Source organism: Diadema setosum, chromosome 10 (assembly GCF_964275005.1).
Source record: "Diadema setosum chromosome 10, eeDiaSeto1, whole genome shotgun sequence".
In the NCBI taxonomy this organism is placed as follows: domain Eukaryota; kingdom Metazoa; phylum Echinodermata; class Echinoidea; order Diadematoida; family Diadematidae; genus Diadema; species Diadema setosum.
Window position 1 is genome coordinate 23,661,250 of NC_092694.1, and position 14,838 is coordinate 23,676,087.

General features: G+C 39.4%; 1 protein-coding gene across 1 annotated transcript in view; it reads right to left on the reverse strand.

Moving 5' to 3' along the window:
• LOC140234500 (nuclear receptor-binding protein-like) overlaps positions 1-14,838 on the reverse strand; it is a 64,302-nt gene that overhangs the window by 25,852 nt on the left and 23,612 nt on the right. The gene's annotated exons all lie outside the window — the stretch shown is intronic.

Below are 14,838 nucleotides of genomic sequence, written 5' to 3' on the forward strand. Positions count from 1 at the left end.
ATGTTTGTATGCTGTTCTCTTTTTCTCTGTTTCTCTCTCCGACTTAAAAGGATTGTATAGTTTTGGTTGAGAGTCTGAGACCTAATTTCCGGTTTCTAACATTTTTTGGTGAGATAATGAGAAACCTCTTCTAAAATATGAAAGAGCATGTAATTCTTTGAGGAATTCAACGTTTATTTGATGAAAATTGGTTTTGAAATGGCTGAGATATCCAAAAAAGAGCGTTTCCAATAAAGTGTGGGACCCACACTCTATTACGATCGCTTTGTCTTACTTTGTTTTTGGATGTTTCAGTCATTCCAAACCCGATTTTCATCAAACTTTGAATTCCTCTTAAAATGGTATGCTCTGTACTATATCATAAGAGTTTTCTTGGTATCTCGCAAAAAGTTAAAAGCCAAATTCTCATCTCCACCAATACGGTACCATCCCTTTAAGTTTGCTTGAAAACCTTTTTTCTTTTTTTTTCTTTTTCTTTTTGTAAATCAGATGGAAGTGGTAAACTGCAAGATACATGTATCTTGTGCCAATTATGGCAGCATGCCAATCCTGCAACTATAATCAAAACACTATTGCAAGTTCAAGCCACTTTCCGCAAGTGTTTGCTGAACGACATAAAGTGTGGCTAAATAAGGCAACAGACGCATAGATCATCACAAATACTAAAGCCAGCACTGTCCCATACTCTGCTGGAAAGCCTTTTTGTATAGGTGGCTGTTTTAAATGTGATTTGTTCACATGATTCGGCCCATCGCTGTGTCCTGAAAATAGATTGTGAACAGGCCCCTCTGACACCCAAACCCAATGTGAACAGATCCTTAATCACTGCCAGTAGACATTTGATTAAAGCTTACACCGTATGTACCTTTCACTGTAATGTCATTACAAGTGACACAGTATGATATGATACTACAGTGTCAGAATGTGTACGAGTGTGTGTGTGTGGGGGGGGGGGGGGAGGAACGTGTGTTTTGATTGATGCTATTTATACCCTACAGTATCAAGTATAAAGCTGTCTCTGCAACTTCCTTGCTGGCTGAAATAAGCATGTAATGGCATTGGGCAAAATTCCGCAAAGGATTACAAGGAAGCATGCTCTACAGCAGAATCAAAGAAGACACAACTTCACGATGTGCATTCAGTATTGAGGCTTGCATCAGCACACAAACATAAAAACAAACATAGCAAAACAGACACATATCAAAATGCTACTCAAATGAGTGGGACAACCAAAGAGTCCCACTGGGGCAAGTGCAGTGCAAGAGGTTCCCTGACTACCAAAGTACCATGACATTCACCTTTGCTGAAAGTGTTGTGAATATATATATATATATATAATTTTTTTAAGAACTCTGCATATTTTCTGATTTCTATAGAAAATGGAATTCCTGAGCAGATGAAATTTGCTATCATAAGATGAAGTCATATTCTATCCAGAATGACTACAATATAAGGATCTATTGAAAAGAAAGGAAACTAATGCAGTAAGGCTCACTGGAATATTTGAATACTAGCTACATGTAGTAGCCTACGGCTGTTCAACCTCTGTTACAAAAGAAATACAAAAAGTTTCATTGACGCGGTGCTAACAATACAACAATCGGTGGAATGTTCAGACCTGTCTTTAAAATGAGTCATCATTTTAGATTACCTAATTTGCCACAAAGTAGAGAACTCCAAATCAATGACAAAAGTGTGTACACACAAAGATATCTAAAAGTGCAGGGTGTATCTTCGTAAAGCTGTTTCTTTTTGTTAGCTTCTTGGTTCTCTACTTGTCAGAAGCTGCTGCAAAAATTAATGCTGCCGCTACCTGTAAAGTGATTCACAGCAGAAACAATTTAAATACAGAATACTACATCTAGCTAGATAATCATCAGCTTTATAATACTTCATACTTGCCAACTCTACCGCATTTGGCGGTAGACTCTTTTGAAAGATTTCATTAGCATTCAAGCTAGCGCTGCTCGCATAGGCATCCTGGATTCTACCGCTTTCTCAAATGAAAATGTTGGCAAGTATGATACTTGCATCAACATTTGCAGTCAACCAGTGACTTTTAAAAATACACAGTGAACATTCACTGGAGCAAAAACTGTCAAAGTTGCTTTCAATGTAATTCTTAGTATGTCACGGAGCTAGATTTTTGTAGACTATCATTTTTGTCCACTGTACAATGTATAAACATTGCAAGAGACCATAAGGTACCAGTAGTAGTAACTGCAGTTTTCTCCTTGAAGTAGTGACCGATGATACTCCAGTACCTGGCTTCACAAACACAAACCTTGTACACACTTGTGCTGGCTGTATTGATATCGGTGCTTGTTGGTGTTATCATTTTCTCACTTCCCTTTTCCATTTCTGCATATTTATATACTGTATACACACAGAGCAGTCCAAAATGAATGTAATGAATAAGCTCACTCTGATATCTACGCATGGGTATATTGCGATCAACTATTCTGTGAATTCCTTATATCCCAAATAACTCGAGAATGCTGTGTATGTACAATGTCCCGTACATACAACACAAACACTCTGTGAGTAGTGAAGACTAGAGGCCCCTATTCAAAAGGCATCAAGGGATTCCCCAACAATACAGTACAATTTACGAACGTACATTGTATCAATGGATTGTGCTTTTATCTCAAAAAATTTTCTGAGGCAGAATCACGATCCTAAGCACGTTTGAGGCATTTTCGGGTGATGAATAAACGCAACCGTGTTTTCAAACGCATTTAAAAATGCAGATTTGAAACGCCATTCAAAGGGAGTTTTGAAATGCATTAGAGACCACGATCGCCTTTCTTGAGTGTAGATAAATGCAATGTCGTTTTGAAATGTGCTTATATCTCCGAGCTGCCAAGGTCACCTTTCATGTAGTATCCAACCCGCAGGTTACAACACAGGCATCAGTTGACCTCTGCTTCTTGGGCCGAACTGCGCAAAGCAGCTGCGCAGTGACAACACTCGAATCGATATTCGATGATGGGTAGATAAATGCGGCACCCCGAGAATCACAAACACCATTCCAAACATATTTTGAAACGTGATTCTCTATCTCAAGTTAGATGAATGCAGCCTATGACCCTATATAAAGTCCTAACGTTTAAAGGGGATGGTGCAATTTAATGTTTGAGATGGCTTCCTGCAAAACAAAAATGGAACTTTTTTCAGACTCGTAAGTCTTTTTTTTTTTTTAACATTAACTGTAGGCCTAGACATTACACTAAATAAGGAACAAAAACACACCGTCAAAGTTATTTGAGAACCAGCAATCCAATGGTGCAAATCATCATACCATGGCAACTTATTACAAATAAAAAGGGAATGCGAAACCTGTCTGTGTCGATATTGGGTCAATTATCATAACATCATCAATGTGCTCAATCTAGATGTATCAGAGAACAGGATGTATGTGGAAATTTGTAATTTATAATCACTGATTGCAATCATCCATAAAGAGCAAGAAACAGTTCTCCTGCATTCTCCAGTGAATTGAGACAATAAACCACAACCCCCATAGTCCCTCTGGCAAAAACAAAGGACTTTTGGTCAATACAAAAATGATCCTAACATCAACTCAACTGCTTGGGTTGTGCTGACACAGAGAAGCACCATGTCATCAGACTAGGATTGCAATACTTAAAAAATATGTACCTAAATCTCAAACATAAATCACGTGAGGTATTAGCTCGCAGAGAATTGTCATCTATAAATCTGCAGCATCATGGAAAATGAAAATCATCAACGGCTCAGTGGAGGGTTGAGCGAGTTTAAAGTGTGTAACACACAATCTTTTTTTTTTACAACTGAAATATCTTGGAGTCACTAAAAATGGTGTTTTGTGGGTAGCCTGGCAGCTGTCTAGATTCTACGCCCCTGGGACTGTGTGCACAACAACTCGGATGAAAATGAGACTTGAGGCCTGTTCATACACACCTGAAGATGTTCCATAAAAATCAATTTTTTTGCAATGCAAAAAACCCCCAGATAATTCTTATGTGGGGATATAAAAAAAAGTTCGCAATCTGCATGGAATGCAAAAATCAGTTTGTTTGACCTCTTTTTGTATGTGTTAAACTCTCATAAATTATGTGTGATACTGTATATATATATTTTTTTTTTAAATTCTTTAATAAAATTAATTGATGCAACTTCCCACACTATTTGTCCAGGGTGAGAGTGTCCAGGGTGATGCTCCAGTCTTTGTTTAGGCACGCACAGTAACTACGGGATTTAAAGTATATCCCTAGCACTAGCAGCCAAATGAGTTTTTGTTTGTTTGTTTGTTTGTTTGTTTTTCTTGCCATGTTTGAACACCAGCAAAGTTTTGTATCCATGTGAAAAAAAACAACCTCAATAATTCTTCTCTTTCTTTGTCTTGCTAATAGCAGACAGTTTCTTGACTACTATGGTATGGACATATTCAGGGCATCTTCTTGTGGTACAAGTAGGCCCACTTCTTCATGAATGCATTGAACAAGTGCCCAGATGGGAAGTCAAGAAAGGTCAATTTTCTCCCTCTTTTATGCACAAAATGCTCAGTTTAAAAGGCTATGTAGTCCCATGGTACATATGAAAAAAGACTACTGTTACATGAGTGATCAATAGGCAACTGATATTTAAATGGACTTTCTTTCACATTATCTGTTTTACTTTGTTCAAAATGTGACTACTGGTAATCTTTACCTTCCATCAAAGTGCTCCTGTCAGTACAAACTATGTGTAAGTACTTCTCTATAATAGTGGAGTGATTGGAATGGGATAAGTACTTGAATATTCAATACTGTAAACAATAGTAACGGTTGGATAGCTTCAATTTCCCAAATGTCATACTGGTGTGCGTGTCACGCTCCATCAACAGCAGACAACATCACACAGAAAAACATCAGGCCTTTGGAATACAGCAGCAGACGATAATTATCCAGCCTGTGAGATGCTCAAAAACTCATTACAGAGTCAAAAGCCACGCAACAAGAAGTAGCTACACCGTACACGTACACTTTTGGAGAAACAATATAGCTAGGAGCTGTAACCAAAGTGGAATTTTAACTAGTATCAGATACATTGATATCACAGCTCTCCAACATTTGGAAATGGCCGCGCACGGGATCCAATTTGCCCCCCCCCCCCCACCTAGTTACGCAGGTGTAAACTAATGAAAAACAGGACCTCCCTCAGCACTTCGTAATTTGGGGGTCTGCTTGCCAAGCCAACAATTGAATGTTCCCTACATGTGGATTTGGCTTTGGATCAATTTGCAGTTCAAGTTTAGTCATCTTCACAGCCAACTTGGCACAATATACTCTTGTGGGGTTAAATCAATACAGCCACAAAAATGAACACTCCTGTGCCTGGCTGACCCCCTTTTACGACCCAGAAGTCAATAAAAAACGATGAATATCTCCTGATAGCAACTCATTAGTGGATGGCCTCCACTCAAGATGCTGTCTTGAAAATATTCGCTCAGCCTACTCACTTTCTGCGTTTCCCACTGACCTAGCATGAACAATATCTCAAATGATGCTGTGGTGTATTTCGATTGAGACACAGGGGATCACACCACAGAGAACTATTTCCCATGTGCCTATCTGCTTGAAACATTTTTCATACTGTCCTAAAAACAATCGAAATGAACATTTCTTAGACTTTGAAAATCATCATTGCTGAAAAATAAAATCAATAAATAGAATCCATAGATTTATTAAACACAGCTACAGTCCCTATGTATTAACACAGCAAGAGTCGCTGTGGTGGAGGCAAGTGACTTGGTGAATTTGTGGATTTCACTTTACTTTGATTAGTTACTAGGTATTTCAACAGCAAGTGTTGATGATACCTTACATCCTTGTGCTATATGAAATCTCTTTTTTTTTTTTTGCTATTTCTGTAATCTATACCTGTCAAAAATGCCAGTAGTGACTGCTCACTCTTTCTTGTACATTTGCTTCACAAACATGGGGTCCACAACTGACAGATACCAGAAGGAGGATACAGCATTGCACGTCAGATGTGGGGTGGTTCTTTGAATTTTTCCTTTCTCTGAACAGGAGGGATTATTATCAATCAATGATTAAAAAAAAGGAGAATGTGTTTACTGAGTCACCCAAGCCAGACAATGACTTGAAAATAACTCCTGTCTTCCCAAGAATCAATTTGGACACAAGATGGGGGAACGCTCGTGAATGAAGCTTGATACATATCTTTTGTCGGCGATAATCCCCTTTCAATGGCGACGGAAATCACTGAGGGTTAACCATGGAGCTACTCTCTGTTAGTAGCTCCTGGGTTAACGGAGCTTCATGCTGTCTACTCTTTTCCCCTGTATTGTTCACGTATCCTTCGGGCCCGGGCAAACTAAAGATCAGTTTCTCCATGTCTTACGGGTCCCAGACTCTTAATGTTCTACTCACATCTACAGGGCCTGGCAGCTCAGATGCCTTAGGATCACTCCTTCCTCCTCCGCCCCCTTCCTATTTTTTTTTTTCCTCCTCACTTTTCCTAAAGTATACAAATGGGCATAAAAACACAACCGACTGGATACAATGGAAAAGATGAGGAAAGTGAGAGTGAATATTCAAGCTGTGGATGCACGTTGAAACCCCTAGGTGGGGATTCAAACTCGATGAATACCTCAAGAGACACGCCAGTCTGGTGAGTGAGGCGCCTCTCTCTCCACACCCGTCGAGAATATTAAAATGTGTGGGTTTATGTGCTGTTAATGTTACTGTAGCGAAGGTTTGATGCTCCATACAGAATAACTCTTTAGGTATTTCCTACAGGCTACAAGTTTGTTCATTCATTCCTTTTTGAAAGCATATGAAAAAGAAGAAAGAAAGCTTCGGAAAGGACTTTATATGCAATTGAAGCTGTAGAGTTCAAATTCTTTTTCTGGTTTTGGGAAATTTTATATACTTTGTCAAATCGCTGTGCTCTCAATAAACATGAGCCAGAGATTACCGTTTCTATAATAGTGCATTTTGATTTTGATAAAACTGTATCACTCCTTGATATTCCTGAAGTTTTAAGTGTGTCATGGCATTTCAAAGATTATCCCCCCCCCCCCATTCAGTTTGGCATGAGTTCACATACATAGGTAATGCCAGTATTTGTGTACATAATATACACTGTACTTTTCATTTTTCTTTTCTTTTCTTTTTCTTTTTATCACCTAGTTAGGCTTATTTTCACAGGATATATTTCAGGGGTAATTGTATGTCTACAAAGCATACAAAGAGTTGATGTTTGACTAATCAGTCACTGAGTTTGTGACTTGGCTGTTGTATAGACTCTGGCACCAATAGGCTGTAAATTGTAGTGATCAGTGAAGAGACTCATTTCACTGTCTGATTACTCAAAAAAAATTTCAAAACGTTTAATAGGAATAGGCAGGTTCACAAAACCAGAAATGTAATTAGAATCGAGTATCTGTTGAAATTCCCTCTTGAGTACTTTTGTGAACTTGGGGCAAAGACAGGGGTCATTTTTGCCCGTTGGGGGCCAGTGGGTTAAACACTAGTGCGGAGGTATGTGATAGCTTTTGGATACAGCGCCTCTCTCCAGCATGAGAGATACATCCGTAAACTGAAGCTTTGGTTTCACCCTTTTTCACACCTCTATGGTCCCTCCGTCATTTGAGTCACTGTACACACACAGGTCTAGTTTACAGTGGTGGACTAGTCTTTATGACCAGACCCATCAATAGCGATACATCACAAAAGAATGGGATCATCGAATCCCCCAGCTACAATGCAGCTGTTCTTTGTATATAAAACTATTTGCAGAGTAATGCCAAAGGGGGGGGGGGGGGGGAGGGGTATTTGGGAACTTCGCAGATCAGAGCTTTTGACGTGTGGTGCAGTAGAGAATGGTTTACAGTTCCCTACAATGTACACACAATGTGCATCCAGACATTCAAATCATGTTCATCTCATAAGATGTATGATTTTCATGAAATATTCATTACAGTCATTACAGCGCCTGGAGGATGCCCATGGCAGTAAAGTCTCCTTACGACATACGTAAATTGCACAGGAGATGGTGGTACAAAAGTAGGTTGGGGTGGGGAAGGGGAGGCGGTCTTGCTCAGTGATGGCCCTCTGTAAGCGCAGCAGGCACTCTGATAAATTACACATCACAGTGCTCAAAATCATGATCACAGTGGGATACCAGCATAAATAAATTGGATCCTGATGTTTCAAACATGTTCAATGTGAGCCTGAGGAGAGAGAGAAAAAAAAAAACTTACTGAAATTATCATCAATTCTAAATGATTTTTTAATATTTGTCACTGTCATCTTGTTTTTTGGTGCATGTATGCTTTTTGGAAGTCACATTGCTGCATTCATGTAAAAATTTGGTGGGAGAAATAGGATGGGGTAACCTCACAGGGTCATCTTACTTTCTTCTATCAATCTACCTAGTCACATTCACACACCGGACTTATACCTGTCTGTTTTTGCATCGTGATGCAAAAATCCATTTGATTTGCTACCATTTATGCAAGGCCTAAAAAAAAAAAATCACACAGCTGCAAATGAACCATTCTGAATCTTTAGAATGCACATGCATACACGTAGGCCTAAATAATGACTGGAGCGTGATCACGGGCACCAAAGTGTATTCACCTTGTGTGGGGAGATGCATTATGGGTTTAAAAAGTTGATGGTCTTCGCATGCCATTCACACATGCCATACGGGGCAGATTATTACTGAGAGATTCAAAAAGAAATCAAGCTGGATCGATTTTGGCATCACAATGTACCTATCATGAGAGTAAATCATTTTTGTGAGACCATCTTGGTGACCACTAATAAGAATCATCAGTTTTTGTACCACGTAGCAAGATTGATTAAAAAAAAGAAAGAAGAAGTCAATTACAGGTGTGTGTGAATGCAGCCATCCTGGCATTTTGCTCATAGAGAATGACACACACATTGGAAGCTGTGCTTTGGATACAACCAGAGAGAAGCTTAGGCTGAGAAGGGAAAGAGCCAATAATCAAATAAGAAGGGGGGGGGGGGGTAGATCAGTGGAAGGAGACAGAAGACAAATCCCAAAGTCCCCCTTGTAAACACAACTCTCATCCCTGCAAATAGGTGACTATCCCACATTATAGCCTTTGTCCAAGAGTAGTTTGAGTCTGAGGTGTCAGGCCCAGATCGGCCCACTTCTTGAAAGTCATGCAGTCTGAACTTCTAGGGACAATGACATTTAGTCTCTGGGGGGCTTGAATTAAGAATGTGCAGATTATTTCCACAAATGAACTGAGCCTTTGCACCACCAGCACTCTTGACCTTGGTTTAGTGGAAGTTAGAAATCTTACCTCCACTTGTGTATTTGCCCCTCTTTTTTTTTTCTTTTTTTATATCCACTTCACACCATCCATTCTGTTAAACCTAAACAAATATTTACATTTCTCACAACAAGAACAAACAAGAAGATACACCTTGTATGATCACATCCCCCCCAACAGTTTAGAGATTGATACCAGGTATTTTACGCCACTATGGGTATATTCACCGTGTTTTCCTATCAAGGAATATGATAAAGGATACTGTGTTGTGTTGTGTTGATAATGATGTACGGACCAGTATACCATAGGAGTTTCATCATCAGTTACAATACAAACATAATTAACTATTAAAGTCTGAAGGGTAGGATAAACTGTACTCACATCATTATTAACATTGAAAAAGAAGAAGAAGATGAAGAAGAAGAAGAAGAAGAAGAAGAAGAAGAAGAAGGAGAGAAAGAAAAATCATCCAAAGAATGCCCAAACCTTGCTATGTATTGATATTTAATTCCTACGTAAGGGCAGCATTAACATTGTCATGCAGTTGGTAATGGGGTTATCATGTTCAATAAATTCAACAATTTTCACAAGTTATCCTGCTGGCTTTCGCACACCAGTACAAATCTTGTCTCACATATGATGCGTATTGTGATCAAACTGTCAAAAAGTGCATTGCACTTCATAATGCTTGACAATGTCTGAAAAGGTAAGATGAACCCCAAAACTGACAGTCACTGAATTGCCATCCTGTGCTGGATGTTCATGGCGTACAATGTCGGCCTATTTGTTTGTTTTGATTTTTTCCACAATGAAGTGTGTGAAGTTCATCCTGTCATAAATACATCGAATCTGCCCGTGCAGGGAAACGACAACAAAGCTTTCATAAGCGCCCCCCCCCCCCCCCCCCCCCGTGTGTGTGTGTGTGTGTGACTGTGTGTGTGTATGTGAAATACACAAAGGAAAAACAAACTGGACAAAAAGGAAGACCAAGGAAAGGAGATAAAATTAAAATGGTTTCTGTTCTCTCGCCACATCCTTCTACTAATGTGGAAAAGACTGAGCACTCTACATAAATTCTTTGTTCCGTAAATATGGCAAGTTTCTACCTTACTGCACGATCAAATGTCAAGAGTGCATCTGAACTCTAGCCATCGTATAATTACTACACACGTAGTACCAGTCAAGCACAGTGCTGCAATGTATACAGTTGTATGTAAGGAGTTCCTACATATCAGTTTCATACCATTCAACCGACTTCATCTGAAATAAAATGAAACAGAATAGGACACTGACAAAATAGAAGCACAAATGCATAAAACGGGAAATTTATGTGAAACAAGAAACTTTGAAAAGGACAAAAATTACTGGGTATTACTGTTAGTTCAAAAAAGCAACAATTTTTGTATAAAACTCAAACCATTCCTTGTTCTAATTGTGACTTTCTTCTGAAAAGTAATACAGATGCACCAATGCAGAAGTTTGATTCAGAAAAATAGTGTCATCACATGGTAGAACTAATAATACAACATAAATGTACCAAAGCAGCTTGATAGAATAGGCCCCTATCTATCCAGCATTAAAAATATCCCAAGTAACTACTCTGAACAGCAACAAACATACAACTTTAGTTTATAATTGGGGGGGGGGGGGGGGGGGTAAAAAGGCACTATGAAATGTAAGGATTAATGTAAAGGTGAGAGCACTTTGAGTTAAAATCATGCTCAGGTGATGGCCTGCAGCTAATTTCAGTGTGATAGAAGACCCAGGCCATTTGATGCTCACAGTGTCACGCTGAGGTGGGGGCAGCATCACCCCAGGTGTCGGGCTGCCCTACGTGCAGGGACAGGGACCGATCGGCGCATCAACCATCATCTTCGTGTGTGATTGATATCACCCCCCAGAGTCTTGGTGGTGGGACTGCTTTGAAGTGTCTGGGTAAACATGGGGGACACTGACAACAGTACATACATGTATGCAGAAACTTAACTATGCACACAACTGTATTCCGAGACTTGGCAGTAAGCAGTCCAGCAAAAGTGGGTTGAACAGGAATTACTCAGAGGAACTTCCATGTACACAAAAATGCTAACAACTACACACACACACACAATCTCAAACTGATGATTCTGAACTCCTTCTGTTTGTATATGTGTGAGTATGTGTGTGTGTGTGTGCATGCATTACAAATGTGAACATACTGTTGTACATTGTTTGTAGTAAGCTTACTTTAGACTTATTGCCCTATGCCTAGGCCTAGCTTCAAGAAGCAGTTTCAATGTCTACATTTATGCAAGAGTGCCATAGCTATAAATTCCACTCATTCCTTATATCCCAAAATCCACTCCCAAAAGAACAACTTCCGCAAGAATTGCCGTGGAAGAGAAATCCAGAAGTTGCCCCTGTAACACAGCTGAGCCAGTGATAATAGCTTTGCACCCTGGTCATTACTCATTTGGTGGCCCTTCCCTGACCAGTTTGCTCTTTCTGTTAAAAGAACACAAACTACAGTAAGCAAAAGTTGATTTATGACAGAATTCCCTACCATTGACCCATATACCCTGGCCTTAGCCCTCTCCAACAGCCCAAGCCACTCCCCTGCCCTCCCCCCCCCCCCCAAAAAAAGAAAGAAAAAGAAAGTAAAAACTGCACTATCAACGTGCCGGAGTTCAGAGTTTACAAAATATCTCTCCCACCTGCCCTGATGGACAGTTGGACAATGGCCCCATGATTTTAACAGGCACATTCATACTTATTTTACATCAGGTTTGTACAAGTTTATACCCCACCTGTTAAATACATACAGTGATTTATACATAGCTGCCCATCTCAGATATGAACAATATTGGTAGAATGGAAAGGGGGCAATGATATAGAATGCTATTCAAAAGACTATAGTAGGTTTAAAACAAGTGCATAAAATGTACAGTATATTTTACTTCAACGTTTTATACTGTATCTATGGAAATTTTTTATAGCTCACTCAGAACAGGAGATGCATTCCAAAATTTTAGAGGAATTGATAAGACACCTATAAGTATTTGCAAACAAGGAAGAAGTCTGATCTGAGAATGTCATGCTATTGAGCCCTCTCTGATACACTCCCAATACACACACTGGCCTCAAATTATGTGGAACTTGGCAGGGTTTGTAAATTCTGCAGCCAAGATCCTCTTCGGAGGCTGAACGAGATTTGATTATTTTGTTTACAGAGTGTGTCAAGCTATGGCAGGGTACATACTCTTGGACACTAATATCACGGGTTTCAAAAGACTTCACCAATCATGTAACATAGCAAAGTGTATGAGAGCACATTTCCTAGAGCTCTGAAAGTGAATGACAGATTTAATTGTGAGAAAGGTATTAGGTCTAATTTTCATTTGCATAATTGATTATAAAATTTTCTATCTGTAAAATAATACACTCTGTCCACTGGCCTTTGATGCCACCGTGTACCATCCCAGTAGGCCCTATAGCTTCCTACGGAAAGCTGCAACAGGGAATACTTCTTCAAGGATCAAGAAGGTATTTTGAATAACTTATCATCATCATCATCATCTTCTTCTGCCCTATTCCCATCCTGCAGTCGATTCATGGAAAAGTTTCAGGAAAATGAGCTGCATTTATTGTAGATATTTACTAACTAACATCAAGCATTTAAAGGGATTGTACAGTACTGGTTGAGGTGGGGATTCATGTTTTGAACATTCCTAAGTGAGATAATGAAAAGCCTCTTATGAAATATGAAAGAGCATATAATTTTAAGAAGGATTCAACGTTTATTTGATGAAATTTGGTTTTCAAATGGCTGAGATATCCAAAAAAGTGCTAATAATGGAAGGCGACACGCCACAACTTTATTAGGATCTCTTTGTTTCACCTTGTTTTTTTGATATCTCGGCCATTTCAAACCGATTTTCATCGAATAAACTTTTGATACCCCTTAGAACTGCATGCTCTTTGATATCTCATAGAGTGGTTTCTGAATATCTCGCAAAACGTTAAAAGCTAAATCCTCACCTCAACCAGAACTGCACACACCCTTTAAATGTGAACTTGTAGCATACCTTTTATGTTCAAAAGAATAAATAATGGTATGAAGTTGCCTTTGGCATGAAGTTAACATTCTAACATCAGGTAATGTTTTTTTTTTTCTTTCTTTCTCTCTCTTTCTCTAGTAGATACCATAAAGGGGAAAAAATCAACAAAAACCAGCAAAGAACAATTATCACTGAACAAATATTTGTTGGTACTGTACCTGTATCCTGTATCCAAATTTGACCCCCCCCCCCATCAAGCTTACCACTCATTAGACATTCTTTAATCTGCCACTACATTGCATATATGTACAACACATGTAGCTTTTTGTTCATCAGGAAGGGATAGACACTGGACCATACCATGGCAGGGCTATTTTAAGTCTCTCAAGATTCCTTCTTCAATGGCCCCTTCCTTTCTGTGTGTGTGGTTATCATGGTTCAATGCACATGCACCACTACACTTTGTTATGGTATACCACACTGTATGCACAGCAGCTAATTACAACAGAATTAAAATAACCATCCAAGCTGAGGGGAAAACAGTAATCGTTTTCCCCCTCCCCTTTTCACACACCAATGGTCTCCATTATTTACAAGCACTTGTCTATTATCCTATCCAAGGCAGGGTGCTGAACCCCGCTTGACTATGTGTCCAGGGAAATTAAAATCTGCCATCCGGCAAGCAAATTGAATCAGACAATTGCCTGTTTACTATAACATTTGTAGGACCCTTGCTCCAGTGTTTATTCAGGCAAGTGGCTAAAATATCATTTGTAAAGCCCTGCTACGGCAAGCACACATCAACATCAGAAAGTTAAATCTGGAAAGATATGATGAAGTGATCATCAAGAAAGGGGGGGGGGGGCAGTGGGGTAGGGTACACTATACAGTTTAAAAACTTTGTCCAACTTTTAACCCGTTGAGGACGAGTCCCGAGTATACTCGGGCAAGTGTCTATGGGAAATGCGTGTTATAGCAAAATCAGTCCGTCTTCAACGGGTTAACATATAAAAGGGACAAACTTGTCTTCCTTTAAGTTAAAGGGAACATCCAGGCAACCAGGTTTACTTCAAGCACCCAAAGCAAACACCCATTGCTTTGCTTTGAAGAGAAAGTACATATCTGGTTTGGGCCAGTTTCTGAAGTTTTACTATCATGTGTACACTAGAATACACATCTTGCATGTCCATAATAGGGATGTACTTCCTAAACTTGCTCAACCTCAAATGTACCTCCACTTCTTACATCACAATAGGCGTGACTTTACAACCCCCTTCAGAGAGTGTTGATAGGGAGCGTCAATGAATTACGTAACTTCACTGTCAAAGAAAGGGCGATGCACTATGCAATGTCCTGTGTGACAATTAATACTTTCCTACAGTGTTTGGCTGACCAACAGTAGCGGTCCTCAAATCTGAACACTTGATCATCTAATCAGTCAACAAAGGGGTCTCCACCAGACACACAATCCTGCTATCAATATTAGTCAGAGGTTTAATTAGG